At 38.8% G+C, this 14827-nt stretch overlaps 1 protein-coding gene across 1 annotated transcript in view; it reads right to left on the reverse strand.

Moving 5' to 3' along the window:
- LOC145991733 (glutamate receptor 1-like) overlaps positions 1 to 14827 on the reverse strand; it is a 682690-nt gene that overhangs the window by 563005 nt on the left and 104858 nt on the right. The window lies entirely within an intron of this gene.

A 14827-nucleotide genomic window follows, 5' to 3' on the forward strand; every position in this document is an offset into this window, starting at 1 on the left:
GACTTAGGAAAAATCTGTTTGCGGATTCATCACGTACCCCTATATGTGAGTAAAATGTGAATAGAACCTATGCTTATAATACTGACGTGTGCATAAATAACAGTTTTTCTTTTATTTTCAGATGGCATTGTTACCTTTTGATTTCGACCTTTTGTATGCTGACCTTAACAACGAGAATCAGAAGGGAGAAAGAAGAAACCTATGGAATAAGAACCAGGCTAAACATGCGGAGAAACATATTGCGTGTTACGTCGACTTTTGCGAAGAAAACAACTTAGCGGAAGATCTGTTAAAAAATCTGGAAGAAGTGTGCAAAGATATGGAAGTGAGAATCGACAATCTGATAAAAATGTTTTCATGTATAATCGGGAAAAAACAAAAATCTGCGGTATTCGGGGATTTCGTCGAAAATATAAAACGTGGGCAGTATGTACCTTCCCATCTATCTCTTCGAGTGTGCTTTGAATTGATGGAGTTATTTAAAGGTGTCAGACAGCAGAAAAAAGAGGAGAAAATGGGGGACGAGGAGAAAGGAATGGAGAAGAGAATGGTGGAGCTTTTGAAAAAGAGAAAATTGAACAGCTAGAACTAACATTACTAATACACTAACACACTGTTCAATTTTCTGCGGTTGCATTCGAAGAGATAGATGGGAAGTTTATTGATTTGTTGCAATACAATTATTCACCTGTAGAGTTTCATTATGTGTAACAATTTCTGTGTATATATTTTGTAAACTGATGATCGGCACTATTGATTTGTTACAACACTGATATTATATAATTACTCACCTGTAGAGTTTCATTACGTGTAAAAATTTCTGTGTATATATTTTGTAAACTGATGATCGACACCAATAAAGATTGCGATGTGTAAATATGAACTTATTATTTGACAAAATGAAATTAATATAAGGTACTTACATCGTCCCCGTTCTCCATTCTGATCCTTCGTTAACAATTTCAAAGTGTGAAATGATCGTAGAGAAACATATGCAGCTGCCGCAAACACAGATTCCAGTATCATATCGTCTTTCAAGATAGTAAGTTGATTGCTGAATCTGGCTAATTGGTATATCCGGTAAACTCTGATTGCAGTATCATATCAAATCCGGTCTAGCTCAATTAGGAGCCGAGCTATTTTCTTATCTACGTCCTTCTTCCTTTGGCGATAGATAAACATTTCGGACGTTCCTTCGTTAAGAATTTATCTACATCCTGTGTTTACAGATAAACATGAAAACCGTTACATAGCGATATCTACGAGGAAAACATGTGGTGAAGGCGGTTAACCATTTCCGGGATAATTACATAGGGCCAGTAGAACCGTTAGGATCGGAGATAACTGTTGCGTCATGCTTGCGTATATAAAGAACGGCGTTTTCTCCACAAGACAGTCTTCGTGAAATAATCATTGTACGATCATGGACGTACAGTTATCCGCTGACGATCTGTTAGTGCTATATCGTGACGGATATTACACAACATCTGCACAATTACGGGAAGTGTTGGCGATTATTGCGCAGAAAATCATCGCGGGAGAAAGTATCTCTTTGGTCGAGGAGTATGACCACTTACTACGGACAGTGACAACATCCGCACCCGATCTTTCAGGAGGAGGATGGACAGATATTCCCGAAGAGTCCCCAGGCCCTCCGTCGACACCTGATTCTGTATCCCGAGTCACCAAGGAGGCGCAGGCATCCGACACAGGAACTAACGCTGCATCCAGATCACAGCCGGAGCCTTTGCCAGGACCGTCATGGAGACCGGACCCCCCAGCAGAACAGCCATCAAATGGGAAAGGTAAGAAAAGAAAACCAGATGATATAATCATCCGAATAGAAGGAAACAACAGAATGAAGCTAAAGCAGAAGACAAAGGAAGTCTAAGGAAAAATCAACATATATACAACTTACGGGATTCCTCAAAAGATCTCCAATAATTAAAGTACAAAATGCTAATTTGAAAGTCAAACCAGATAAAATACTTTTTACAACTATAGGCAGAAAATTAAGCTTAAGGAAACATGTGGAAGAATTAACAACTAGAGCAAAAGATAAAATCCATAAAATCTTAAGTATTGGAAACAAGAAGAAAATTCCCATCAAAGTAGCGACCTTATATTATAAGGCAGTCTTCATCCCAACAATAGCATACGCAGCTAGTGTATGGGTTCCTCTCCTGGACTACAAGACAGTTGTTAGAGAGCTGAGGAAGATCCAGAGGAATGTTCTACTCAGGATTTTTGGGGCTTTTAGAACTAGCTCTACTTACGGATTACTGGCAGTATGTGGTATACAGCCTCTGGAAATAGAAATCAGTAAAAGAGCAGCCACTAACTGGCTACGAAAAAAGAATGAAGACAAATTACAATTACACTTCAATAACATAGCAGGCAAAAGAGACATAGCTTTAGAAGTCTTGAATAGGTGGCAAAAAGAATGGGAAGAGTACACGGAATCACTACATACAAAGAAATATATCCCAAATGTGATTCGTCGTATGAAATTAAAACACATGATACATACAAGCGGTATGGCCCACATGGTAACTGGACATGGACATTATAGTTGCTATTTTTCAAGGTTCCGGATGCGTGAAAGTCCACAATGTGACCTGTGCCAGAAAGAGGATATTCCAGAACGTATAGCATTAAAATGAAAAAAAATATGTACATCTAGAATAGCAACAGATCTGAGACAAACAATAGAAGAATTAGAATATCAGAATCTATTAGAGGACAAGGAAGTTATTCCATCACATCAGAAAGGACAAAACAAGAAAATAAAGGAAATGAAGAAAAAGAAGATAAGAAGAAGGAAGAAAGAAGAATGAGGGGATGAAGAGGAAGGATAAAAGGAAAGAGAAGAAAGGAAGAGTAATAGAGGTTGATGAAAGACAGATACCCCTCGCTCATCAATCTTCGTAAGAAGAAAGGAGAAGAGGGAGGAGAAATGAAGATGAGAAGAGAAATAAGAAGACTACTTAAAGAAGAATAGATCAAATACATTCCAACTCTTATCTCTCTACCCTAGTTAGCTTCAAATTATCCATCCAATAGATTTATATTAAACCAGGCTAAAAGGAACCTTCTTCGCAACATAATTTATAACATTGGAATCTAAGGATTCTATTAGATATACCAAAACTTTCACACACAATATCTAAGACATCCAATGACCTCTACAGATAGCCACACAAGTATTATGGAACTAATATCATAAAACATACACATATCTCTTTCTATTTACTACAATATTATACTTTAATACTCCACGTTAGGAGATATGTACTCCAATTTTAATATATGCATATAGGTAAAAAAAGGTAAAGTGCTCCCCGGTGCTTAGCACCACGCCATGAAGGCGTATAGGGGATGTGGGGGGTAACGCCACACACTTTCTTGATCCGATCGTGAGTGGGAGTGATGAGATCAGCATCACGCCCCTGACCGCCTTTACCCCCCCCCCAGGTACCCATGTCATTCGACGCTGGGTGGGCGCCGGATTGATATGCTTATAGGTATGTTTCTTATTAGTACTTTTCATTTTTCTTATATACTTTTATGTATACGTATTCTAATAACCCAAATTTATATTATATGTATTTAATAACATTATTCTTTTATATTCTTATTTCTAAAATTTCAATTAAACCAAAATATTATCAAGAAAACTTTCATTTACACCCTGGTTTAATATTAGGCATCAGGGACTACAGAAACTCTGGTAGGAGGTGAACAAGGTGGCCCGAAAGGGTTCACTTTTTGCCACTTTTTGCCCCCGCACTATGACCTGTTATTGCTTAAGCCTTGTTTACCCAGAGAAAGTAAACTTTCATTGGTCCCCTTTCCCCAGTTTTGGCACCCAATCGCCGCCACTGCACAGAAACTGAAACGGGGGTATTCTTTGTGAGTGTCCCTTCATCAACTTCATCACATAATCACTCGTCCTCATCTTCATGATTAGCCAAACGTTACAGAAAAGCGTATCAATCACTCTTGTAACGATTGCACATGGGTCGAGATCGAGTATCGGCTAGACATTTTGAGGGTTACGAAAGAAGACCACGTAGAAGTGAAAAAAATCTGTTGCTTTGCATGGTGCCGCAAACGGCAAGGCTCTATGTCGAATAGTTTCCTCACAATTGTAATCTGAAATCAGGGAGGTTTCATGTGAACGCCCTATATTTCCGTTTCCAAAGCTCTTGTAAACTGTACGGTTCATTTACGCTCTTTGAACGATCGCAGCGCCACTTCCTTCGTCCCTTTCGATTTTTTTTTCGCCACTACCCCTCTTCGGTAGGCGTTTGCCTAGGTCGATTTCCAAAGATTCACTTTTTGTTTCAGCACATCCGTAACGTGAACGCGCTTAGGTGGAACAATGGTGGGATATGTATATATACACATTCCTCCGTATAGCGATATATTGCTAGGAATTTCCTGGATGAAAAACGACAGAAAAAGGAAAGGGTTTCCCTAAACCGCAAAAGTTTTTTCTCCACGCTCCCGGAAACCCACGGCCTCGAACCCAAAAGGTCAAGAATGGCGCTGGATAACCGAAGAAACTTACATATGTGAACGAGTGGGCGAGATATGGCTAGTGTTTCGGATTCATTTAACCCAAAAGAAAGAAAGAGGCTTGCAAAATGTCCCTTGTCAAAACTAACCAGTTTTAATTAGCTGGCGTCTACATAGAATAATTCACTGATATCAATGAAATTAAGGACCTAGAGTGGCTAGAGCGGTTCCCAGGGTTTAGCAACGAGAACGAGAGGTTTTGCCTAGATATTTTTGTGCGCGCGCAGCTGCAAACTGCCTCTCCCATATTGGTTGCCTCCAAATGTGACCAGATGGTGCTAGTATCTTCTCCGCTGCTTGGAGCAATCTCACTGCTTGTCGCTGTAAAATAGGGAAAATTTCGTATTCAATTTCCTTCAACAAAAGACGATCGATGAAGCTTTCCGCTTCTGCCAAGTCTTCTAGCTCGTTGGCTCATGCTATACTTTGACGTTTTTTATAGAGATTATGCCAGTTCCTAGAGTGTATGTTGAAGGATCATGGGCAGATTAGGGGGGAAGGCAGGCCCAGAGAAATTGAAAATAATATGCGCAATATGTTTTTTCCTAGTACCTTACAGAAATTCGGAACGTGTTCTTAATTATTACGACCAAAGAGATACTTTCTCCCGCGATGATTTTCTGCGCAATAATCGCCAACACTTCCCGTAATTGTGCAGATGTTGTGTAATATCCGTCACGATATAGCACTAACAGATCGTCAGCGGATAACTGTACGTCCATGATCGTACAATGATTATTTCACGAAGACTGTCTTGTGGAGAAAACGCCGTTCTTTATATACGCAAGCATGACGCAACAGTTATCTCCGATCCTAACGGTTCTACTGGCCCTATGTAATTATCCCGGAAATGGTTAACCGCCTTCACCACATGTTTTCCTCGTAGATATCGCTATGTAACGGTTTTCATGTTTATCTGTAAACACAGGATGTAGATAAATTCTTAACGAAGGAACGTCCGAAATGTTTATCTATCGCCAAAGGAAGAAGGACGTAGATAAGAAAATAGCTCGGCTCCTAATTGAGCTAGACCGGATTTGATATGATACTGCAATCAGAGTTTACCGGATATACCAATTAGCCAGATTCAGCAATCAACTTACTATCTTGAAAGACGATATGATACTGGAATCTGTGTTTGCGGCAGCTGCATATGTTTCTCTACGATCATTTCACACTTTGAAATTGTTAACGAAGGATCAGAATGGAGAACGGGGACGATGTAAGTACCTTATATTAATTTCATTTTGTCAAATAATAAGTTCATATTTACACATCGCAATCTTTATTGGTGTCGATCATCAGTTTACAAAATATATACACAGAAATTTTTACACGTAATGAAACTCTACAGGTGAGTAATTATATAATATCAGTGTTGTAACAAATCAATAGTGCCGATCATCAGTTTACAAAATATATACACAGAAATTGTTACACATAATGAAACTCTACAGGTGAATAATTGTATTGCAACAAATCAATAAACTTCCCATCTATCTCTTCGAATGCAACCGCAGAAAATTGAACAGTGTGTTAGTGTATTAGTAATGTTAGTTCTAGCTGTTCAATTTTCTCTTTTTCAAAAGCTCCACCATTCTCTTCTCCATTCCTTTCTCCTCGTCCCCCATTTTCTCCTCTTTTTTCTGCTGTCTGACACCTTTAAATAACTCCATCAATTCAAAGCACACTCGAAGAGATAGATGGGAAGGTACATACTGCCCACGTTTTATATTTTCGACGAAATCCCCGAATACCGCAGATTTTTGTTTTTTCCCGATTATACATGAAAACATTTTTATCAGATTGTCGATTCTCACTTCCATATCTTTGCACACTTCTTCCAGATTTTTTAACAGATCTTCCGCTAAGTTGTTTTCTTCGCAAAAGTCGACGTAACACGCAATATGTTTCTCCGCATGTTTAGCCTGGTTCTTATTCCATAGGTTTCTTCTTTCTCCCTTCTGATTCTCGTTGTTAAGGTCAGCATACAAAAGGTCGAAATCAAAAGGTAACAATGCCATCTGAAAATAAAAGAAAAACTGTTATTTATGCACACGTCAGTATTATAAGCATAGGTTCTATTCACATTTTACTCACATATAGGGGTACGTGATGAATCCGCAAACAGATTTTTCCTAAGTCTTACCGTTTCCAAAATAACCCCACTTCCGGTCGCCATTTTGGATTTCCGAGCATAGGTTCTATTTACATTTTACTCACATATAGGCGTACGTGATGAATCCGCAAACAGATTTTTCCTAAGTCTTACCGTTTCCAAGATAACCCCACTTCCGGTCGCCATTTTGGATTTCCGAGCATAGGTTCTATTTACATTTTACTCACATATAGGCGTACGTGATGATTCCGCAAACAGATTTTTCCTAAGTCTTACCGTTTCCAAGATAACCCCACTTCCGGTCGCCATTTTGGATTTCCGAGCATAGGTTCTATTTACATTTTACTCACATATAGGCGTACGTGATGAATCCGCAAACAGATTTTTCCTAAGTCTTACCGTTTCCAAAATAACCCCACTTCCGGTCGCCATTTTGGATTTCCGAGCATAGGTTCTATTTACATTTTACTCACGTATAGGTGTACGTGATGAATCCGCAAACAGATTTTTGCTAAGTCTTACCGTTTCCAAGATAACCCCACTTCCGGTCGCCATTTTGGATTTCCGAGCATAGGTTCTATTTACATTTTACTCACATATAGGCGTACGTGATGAATCCGCAAACAGATTTTTGCTAAGTCTTACCGTTTCCAAGATAACCCCACTTCCGGTCGCTATTTTGGATTTCCGAACATTGGTTCTATTTACATTTTACTCACATATAGGCGTACGTGATGAATCCGCAAACAGATTTTTCCTAAATCTTACCGTTTCCAACATAACCCCACTTCCGGTCGCCATTTTGGATTTCCGAGCATAGGTTCTATTTACATTTTACTCACATATAGGCGTACGTGATGAATCCGCAAACAGATTTTTGCTAAGTCTTACCGTTTCCAAGATAACCCCACTTCCGGTCGCCATTTTGGATTTCCGAGCATAGGTTCTATTTACATTTTACTCACATATAGGCGTACGTGATGAATCCGCAAACAGATTTTTCCTAAGTCTTACCGTTTCCAACATAACCCCACTTCCGGTCGCCATTTTGGATTTCCGAGCATAGGTTCTATTTACATTTTACTCACATATAAGCGTACGTGATGAATCCGCAAACAGATTTTTCCTAAGTCTTACCGTTTCCAAGATAACCCCACTTCCGGTCGCTATTTTGGATTTCCGAACATTGGTTCTATTTACATTTTACTCACATATAGGCGTACGAAACCTATAGTACTCACCTCGGAATACTGATTTTATACCTAGCTCGTCCAGGAACAAATATCAGCAAAGGTGTCCAGGAACAAGTGTCAGCAAAATCGCAGATGATTACTACCTGATAGCGTACAGTCTGCCGAACTGTGTAAGTGAAACACGCCAAAACCTTTTATATACCTACCTACCCCTCCTCAAATTCCCTGATATTCTCTGCGCATTCTCTCGCGCAAGGCATCCAACGCCCACGTGCCTCGTCGGTCCTCCTCTTTTCCCGGTATACTATGAATCTCCACCTCCTCCGAGAACACAACTTTTTTTATTCTATTCACATGCTGCCTCTCGGAAACTTTTTTTCCTTTTTGCCCGCTCTCCATTCCACCGCCTACTAACGTATCCTGCACACAGTCATACCTTATCAACGTTCCCACGAACTTCTACATGCCCATTCCAAGAAACACCCGACATGTCCCAACACGTGTTCCACAATCTCTCCATATCGCTTCAACATCCCAACATATTTCCTTTCCAACTCCTTTATCTTCTCAACCGTCGACTCTTATCAACTTCAACAGTCATTTACGCCCCCCAACGGAAACCCATATCACCATTCCCAGAAAACTAACCGTAGTCACCTCCTGATTAACAACAGGAAACCTCAACCCATATCAACATTCCCAGAAAACCGTCACCTCATCATTAACAACAGGAGACCATCTTATCAATTCCCCAACCGACAGAAACCCGCAATCTTATCAAAGTCCCGAAAACGCCCCCCAAAAACCATAATTCAACTCCCGACCGGAAACACTTATCAAGCTCCTCATTAACAACAGGAAACCCATATCATCAAGCCCCGCCGCAGACTCAACGCGGAAGTTGTGGTTGGTTATCTCTGGCATGCATAATCAGCAAAGACGTTGCATCCGTACCGCTAATGACCAAACCCTACACAGAACTGATATGCATGTGTTGTGACCATCACTGCAGATTTTTCATTCTGCCGTAACGCCTCGACTGGTACAGTGCTGCATTGGTGGAGGGAGAGAATTTTGTACGTATATTACATCTATTTATTTCGATACAATAATAACATTTACTTGTATGTACAAACGGTTTTATTACTTCAACTCCTAGTACAGTTTAGACGCCATCTCTCATCAAACAACGGAAACACGTATCACGATTCCCAGAATTTCAAACTCATCAACGCCATCTTTCCTCAGACACCGAAAACACGTACTCCAATTATGGTCACGTGACTTCCATTTGTGACGTCACAAACAGTCACGTGACTCCCTGAAATTGCAAATTCATCCAAACCTACGCCCAAAACATGTTCGGGTATGTTCTATTCAGACAGAAAAACGTTACACACATTTCCAGGAATATCAGACTCATCAACGGTCTCAAACGGGAAACGCCCCCCAAAAAATAGCCACCTAGCTCATCAACACCGGAAACCCTTATCAAGTACTCATTAACAACAGCAAACACTTCCCGCAATCTCAAACTTATCAAAGCCACCGAAAACGCCCCCCAGACCGGAAACACTTATCAATCACTCATTAACAACAGGAAACCCGCCAAACTTATCAAAGCCCACGAAAACACCCCCCGGAAACATTTATCAAGCTCCTCAGTAACAGGAAACCCATATCATTAAGCCCCGCCCACTTTTTCCCCAACAACCAATCAAAACGCTCAAAAACCCCACACTTGCTTGCCCACACACCTACATCATCAATTGATCTTTGATCGATCTTTTCCAATCAATTGATTTATCGACTTCAACGGGGGTACATAACTACTAACGCAGAGAGCCCGGGTTCGAATATCTGGGATTTTCTCAGGTAGGAGTTTTTCTTTGGAAGTCCCTGTATAAGCGTCAGTGCGGCTCACCTATTTGGCATCAGTGAGTACCTGCGGACAAATCTGGAAGCTAAATGCTTTTTCAGGGTGTGTTATTCACATCCTTTCAGCTAAAACCAAGAACGAGGATGTGTGCAGTTATGTCTGCACACCTTATATAGATGTGTGTGTGTGTGTGTGTGTGTGTGTGTGTGTGTGTCTCCTAATGAAAACAAACTAAATAAATAAAATAAAATTATAAATATAAACAATATGAGTAGTAAAAAGTCCACAGGAAGAATTATAGCCGGCCTTTGTGGCGGAGTGGTTAGCACAGCGCGTTACGACGCCAGGGATCCAGTGTTCCAATCCCGGCCTGCGTATGAGTGTTTGTGAGTGTCCCGTCATCAATTTCATCATATCACCACAGTAGTGTGATTTAGCCTAGGGAGAGCGCGAGAAAGTATGAACCCCCCTCAGGCAGATTTGCCTACACTTAAAACAGGCTGAACATGCCCATATGAGCTTTTTGCTCAAGTGTGGAACCCTGCCTAATCCAAGATTTTTGTGAAAATGCCCTCGGGAAGTTCCTGAGAAAGTATGACCCCTCTCAGATTGATTTGCCTACACTTATAAAAGGCACTTCTGTGAGATTGTTGTCCATAATCCTGTCAAAAATATGCCCCTCTTGATATTTTTTTTCGATACACTTAAAACTAAGCTAAGATACACCCACACCCACACCCACACACACACACACCCACTGATTTTGACCTTGACCTTGAGATGATCTTGACCTTGACCTTGACTATTTTTTCGATTAGTTTTTCGATTATTTTTTCGATTATTTTTTCGATTATTTTTTCGATTATTTTTTTCGATTATTTTTTCGATTATTTTTTTCCATTATTTTTTCGATTATTTTGACCTTGACCTTGACCTTGACCACACCCACACACATACACACCCACCCATACCCACACCCACCCACATCCATACATATTTACTTCCCGGTACACTTCTATTGCATTATGTTGTATAATATTATGCAATAAATTATTAGGCATGTGTTGTTTTCTGATTAATTGGTTATGACATAATGTGATGATGTGGTGTTTTCTGATTGGTTTAAATAAGCAGGGTTTCTATTGGCTCTATAAATCTATATAAGCCAGAGCACAGTGCAGATTCTTCACCATTGCTGGATCGGCAGTGGAACCCACATCGCGGGGGATAGAACCTGAACAGGCTCCACCAAAGTATAGGAGACTTGAAGCATATAATTTGGCGGAATAACCCAAGTAAGGTCATAGAAACAATATACACTGATACAATAAAAGCCCATTTTTGGCAGGGGGGCCAAAGTGGTTCCTAAATACAAAATAATTAATATCTCAAGAACTAATTGACATAGAGCTATGCAGTTTTTTTGTCTGCACTGAACCCAACTGATATTTTTTATTAAGCATAGAATTTTGATTTGATTCCCAAGAAATTTTATATAAATACCAAAGCCAAAAATATTAACACACATACATACATACACACATACACTAAATATACAAAACACACTGCTGAACCCAACTGATATTTTTTATTAAGCATAGAATTTTGATTTGGACCCCAGGAAATCTTATATAATAAACAACAACAAAAATGCCAAATCAAAAATATTGTAATCAATGCAAAAAGAATATATCCAGCCCCAATTGGGCTAAGCATCAAAAGATTTGTAATCCAGACAAATGCAGGACTCCCACAAAAATATGCCCTAAATGCCATAGAAAATATAATCTGGAATATTTCACATATAAACATAAAGGTACTTGTTCTGCACAGTCATCAACATTGCCCCCACAACCATCTACATCTGGTCTGAAAAGGAAGCATGAAACACCTGTTAATGCTGGACCAGCAAAGCAGCCACGCTATGAACCCATCCATAGCAGTTTTAACGGCCAATTAAGGGATCACCGTTTTGTATCAGAGCCAAGATGTGACATTAAGATTTTTTGAATATGCCTGATGTGCAGGCAATTCTAAATGCACAAAATGGCTCTTATAAGCTGTCCCTCAAATTGTTTAGACAATATAAGAAGCCAAATGGCACAAAATTTACACAGCCCCACATAACAGAAACTGTACCTGTATATTCAAATGCAAATTCAGGCAAAATAATAAGCAGTTTGATGGATCAATTGAATATTAAACACTCTGAATTTGCTGCAAAAGAGTCTGGATGGAGCCTATGCGGATCTTCACACAAGTTATATGTTAATATTTCTGAATTCAGCCCATTGCAAGGATCTACATATCTGCCATTACCTGCCAATATTAAAAACAAAAGAGCCGTGGTTAATATAAAAAAAATGATGAGAAATGCTTTTTGTGGTGTATTTTAGCTGCTTTGTATCCAGTTTTAAAGGATCCTCAGAGAATAACTTATTATAAGCAATATGAGCATGATTTTGATGAAGCAATGGAGGGTTTAGAATATCCAATGCCTGTTCAGAATATTGATAAATTTGAAAAAAGGGCCAGGAATATCAATGGCAAACAATTATCTATTAATGTATTTACTTGTTCTACTGGCCGTGGCAATTGCTTGATAGCACCTCTCAGAATCAGTACATTTGATGATGATTCTGCTGTTCCGATTGATCTGCTCTTAATTGAAGGAGATGGCACATATCATTACACTCTGATACATAATCTTGAAGCTTTAGTCAGAACACAACTAGACAAATCCAATACAATATTCAAGTTGTGCAGAAGATGTTTGTCTGTATTTGATGGTCAAAAAATGGTGAATGGTGTTTGTAAAAAGAATGCAGAAATTGCTAAAAACAAGTTAATTGAGCATCTGAAATATTGTGGCAACCATAAACCTGTTCATATGGTGATGCCCAATCCAAGTAAAAATGCCAAATTCAAAAAATTTGAAGCCTTGTTGGAACACCCAGCATATATTGTCTGTGATTTTGAATCAAACCTCAAACCTCTTGCATTCTGTAGCCCAGATCCTGAGGAACCTTCAATTACACCATACCAGTTACATGAACCTTCCAGTTTTTATTATGTGATTGTACAGGATGGTGTTGTTAGTAAAGAATATTTATACATGGGAGCAGATGCCATCAAAAAATTTGCACATAGAATAGAAAATGAGTGCCATGACATAGCATCTAATGTATTATTAAAATCAAAACCCATGTTGCCTTTAACAGAGAAACAGATTGAAGATTTCAACAATGCAGAAAAATGCCCGGTATGTGATTGTGAATTTTCAGATACAAATATCAAGATACATCACCATTCTCATACAGATGGTAAATTCTTAATGGCCCTGTGTAAAAGCTGTAATATTAAGATCCAGAGACCAAAATTTGTCCCCATATTTTGCCATGGTGCATCCAATTATGATTTTCATCATTTGATCAGGTATGAGGGGTTTGACAAGCAGAATTTAAATATTTTAGCTGAAAATAATGAAAAATATATTGCCATTAGCAAAATAATTAAAGTTAATGGTGTTCCTATTCAGTTAAGATTTCTTGATTCATACAGAATTTTATCGGCTAGCCTTGGCTACACTGCCCACTCAATTATCTGATGATCAATTCAAAATCACATGTGCTTTGTTTCCAAATCAGGACCTGAAATTAATTAGGCGGAAGGGTGTATATCCATATGACTATGTTACAGATTTTTCTAAATTTGATGAGTGTTCTTTGCCACCACAACAAGAGTTTTACAGCAAAATCAGAGCATCTGGAATCAGTGATGATGATTATCACCATGCCCACTTGATGTGGAACAATTTAAAATGCCAGACATTTGGTGATTATCACAAGGCTTATTTAAAACTTGATGTGACCCTCTTAGCTGATATACTGCAGGCATTCAGAAAATCTTCCATGCAAAATTATAAGCTGGATCCAATGTATTTTTACAGTGCTCCGGGCCTAGCATGGTCTGCAATGTTTTTAAACACTAAAATGCAATTGGATCTGATCCAGGATCAAGATATGTATCTGTTTATGGAACAATGTATAAGAGGAGGCATGGTGCAATGTTCTCAGAGATATGCCAGAGCAAATAACAAGTATATTCCCGATTATGATCCAGCACGGCCATCAAATTATATACTGTATGTAGATGCAAACAGCCTCTATGGTTATGCCATGATGAAAAAACTGCCATATGCAGGGCTTGAGTGGGTTGAAAATTTCAATATTGAAGATCTTCAGGACTTTGATGACAGTCACTATGGCATCTTCTTAGAGGTTGATCTGACAATTCCAGATAATTTACACAATATATTTTCTGATCTGCCCCCAATTCCCGAGGTTAAGTGCTCACCTGGCTCTAAACAGAAGAAATTGATGATGACTCTGGAGCCAAAACAGAATTATGTCATATATTACAAAAACCTCCAGTTCCTGATGAATCATGGTGTTCAAGTGATCAAAGTTGGAAAAGTTTTGAGGTTCAGGCACTCAAGATGGTTGAATCCATATATTGATACAAACACAGTGCTTCGAACATCTGCAATGAGCCAATTTGATAAATCTTTGTTTAAATTGATGGTCAATTCAGTGTATGGCAAAACAATTGAAAATGTCAGAAAACATATTGATGTTAAAATAATGACTGACCCCAGCCGGAGCAAAAAATTGATTGCAAAGCCAAACTTCAATTACAGAAGAATTTATGATGAAAATATGGCACTTTTCAACATGAAAAAACAAAGATTAAGTTTGATAAGCCTATTTATATAGGGTCTGTGATATTGGAATTGGCCAAATTACACATGTTAAAATTGTATTATGATGTGTTGAAACCTTTTTATGGTGATTGTGTAAAATTGATGTACATGGATACAGATAGTTTTGTTCTTGATATTCAAACAGAAGATGTTTATAAAGATATGTCCCAGCCTGCATTGCTTGAATATTTTGATACCAGTGAACATACAAAGATTCAACCCCACAACAAAAAGGTGCCTGGCAAGTTAAAAGATGAGACACTTGGTGATGTTATTGTGGCATTTGCTGGGTT

Source organism: Lepisma saccharinum, chromosome 8 (assembly GCF_977018435.1).
Source record: "Lepisma saccharinum chromosome 8, izLepSacc3.1, whole genome shotgun sequence".
Lineage (NCBI taxonomy): Eukaryota > Metazoa > Arthropoda > Insecta > Zygentoma > Lepismatidae > Lepisma > Lepisma saccharinum.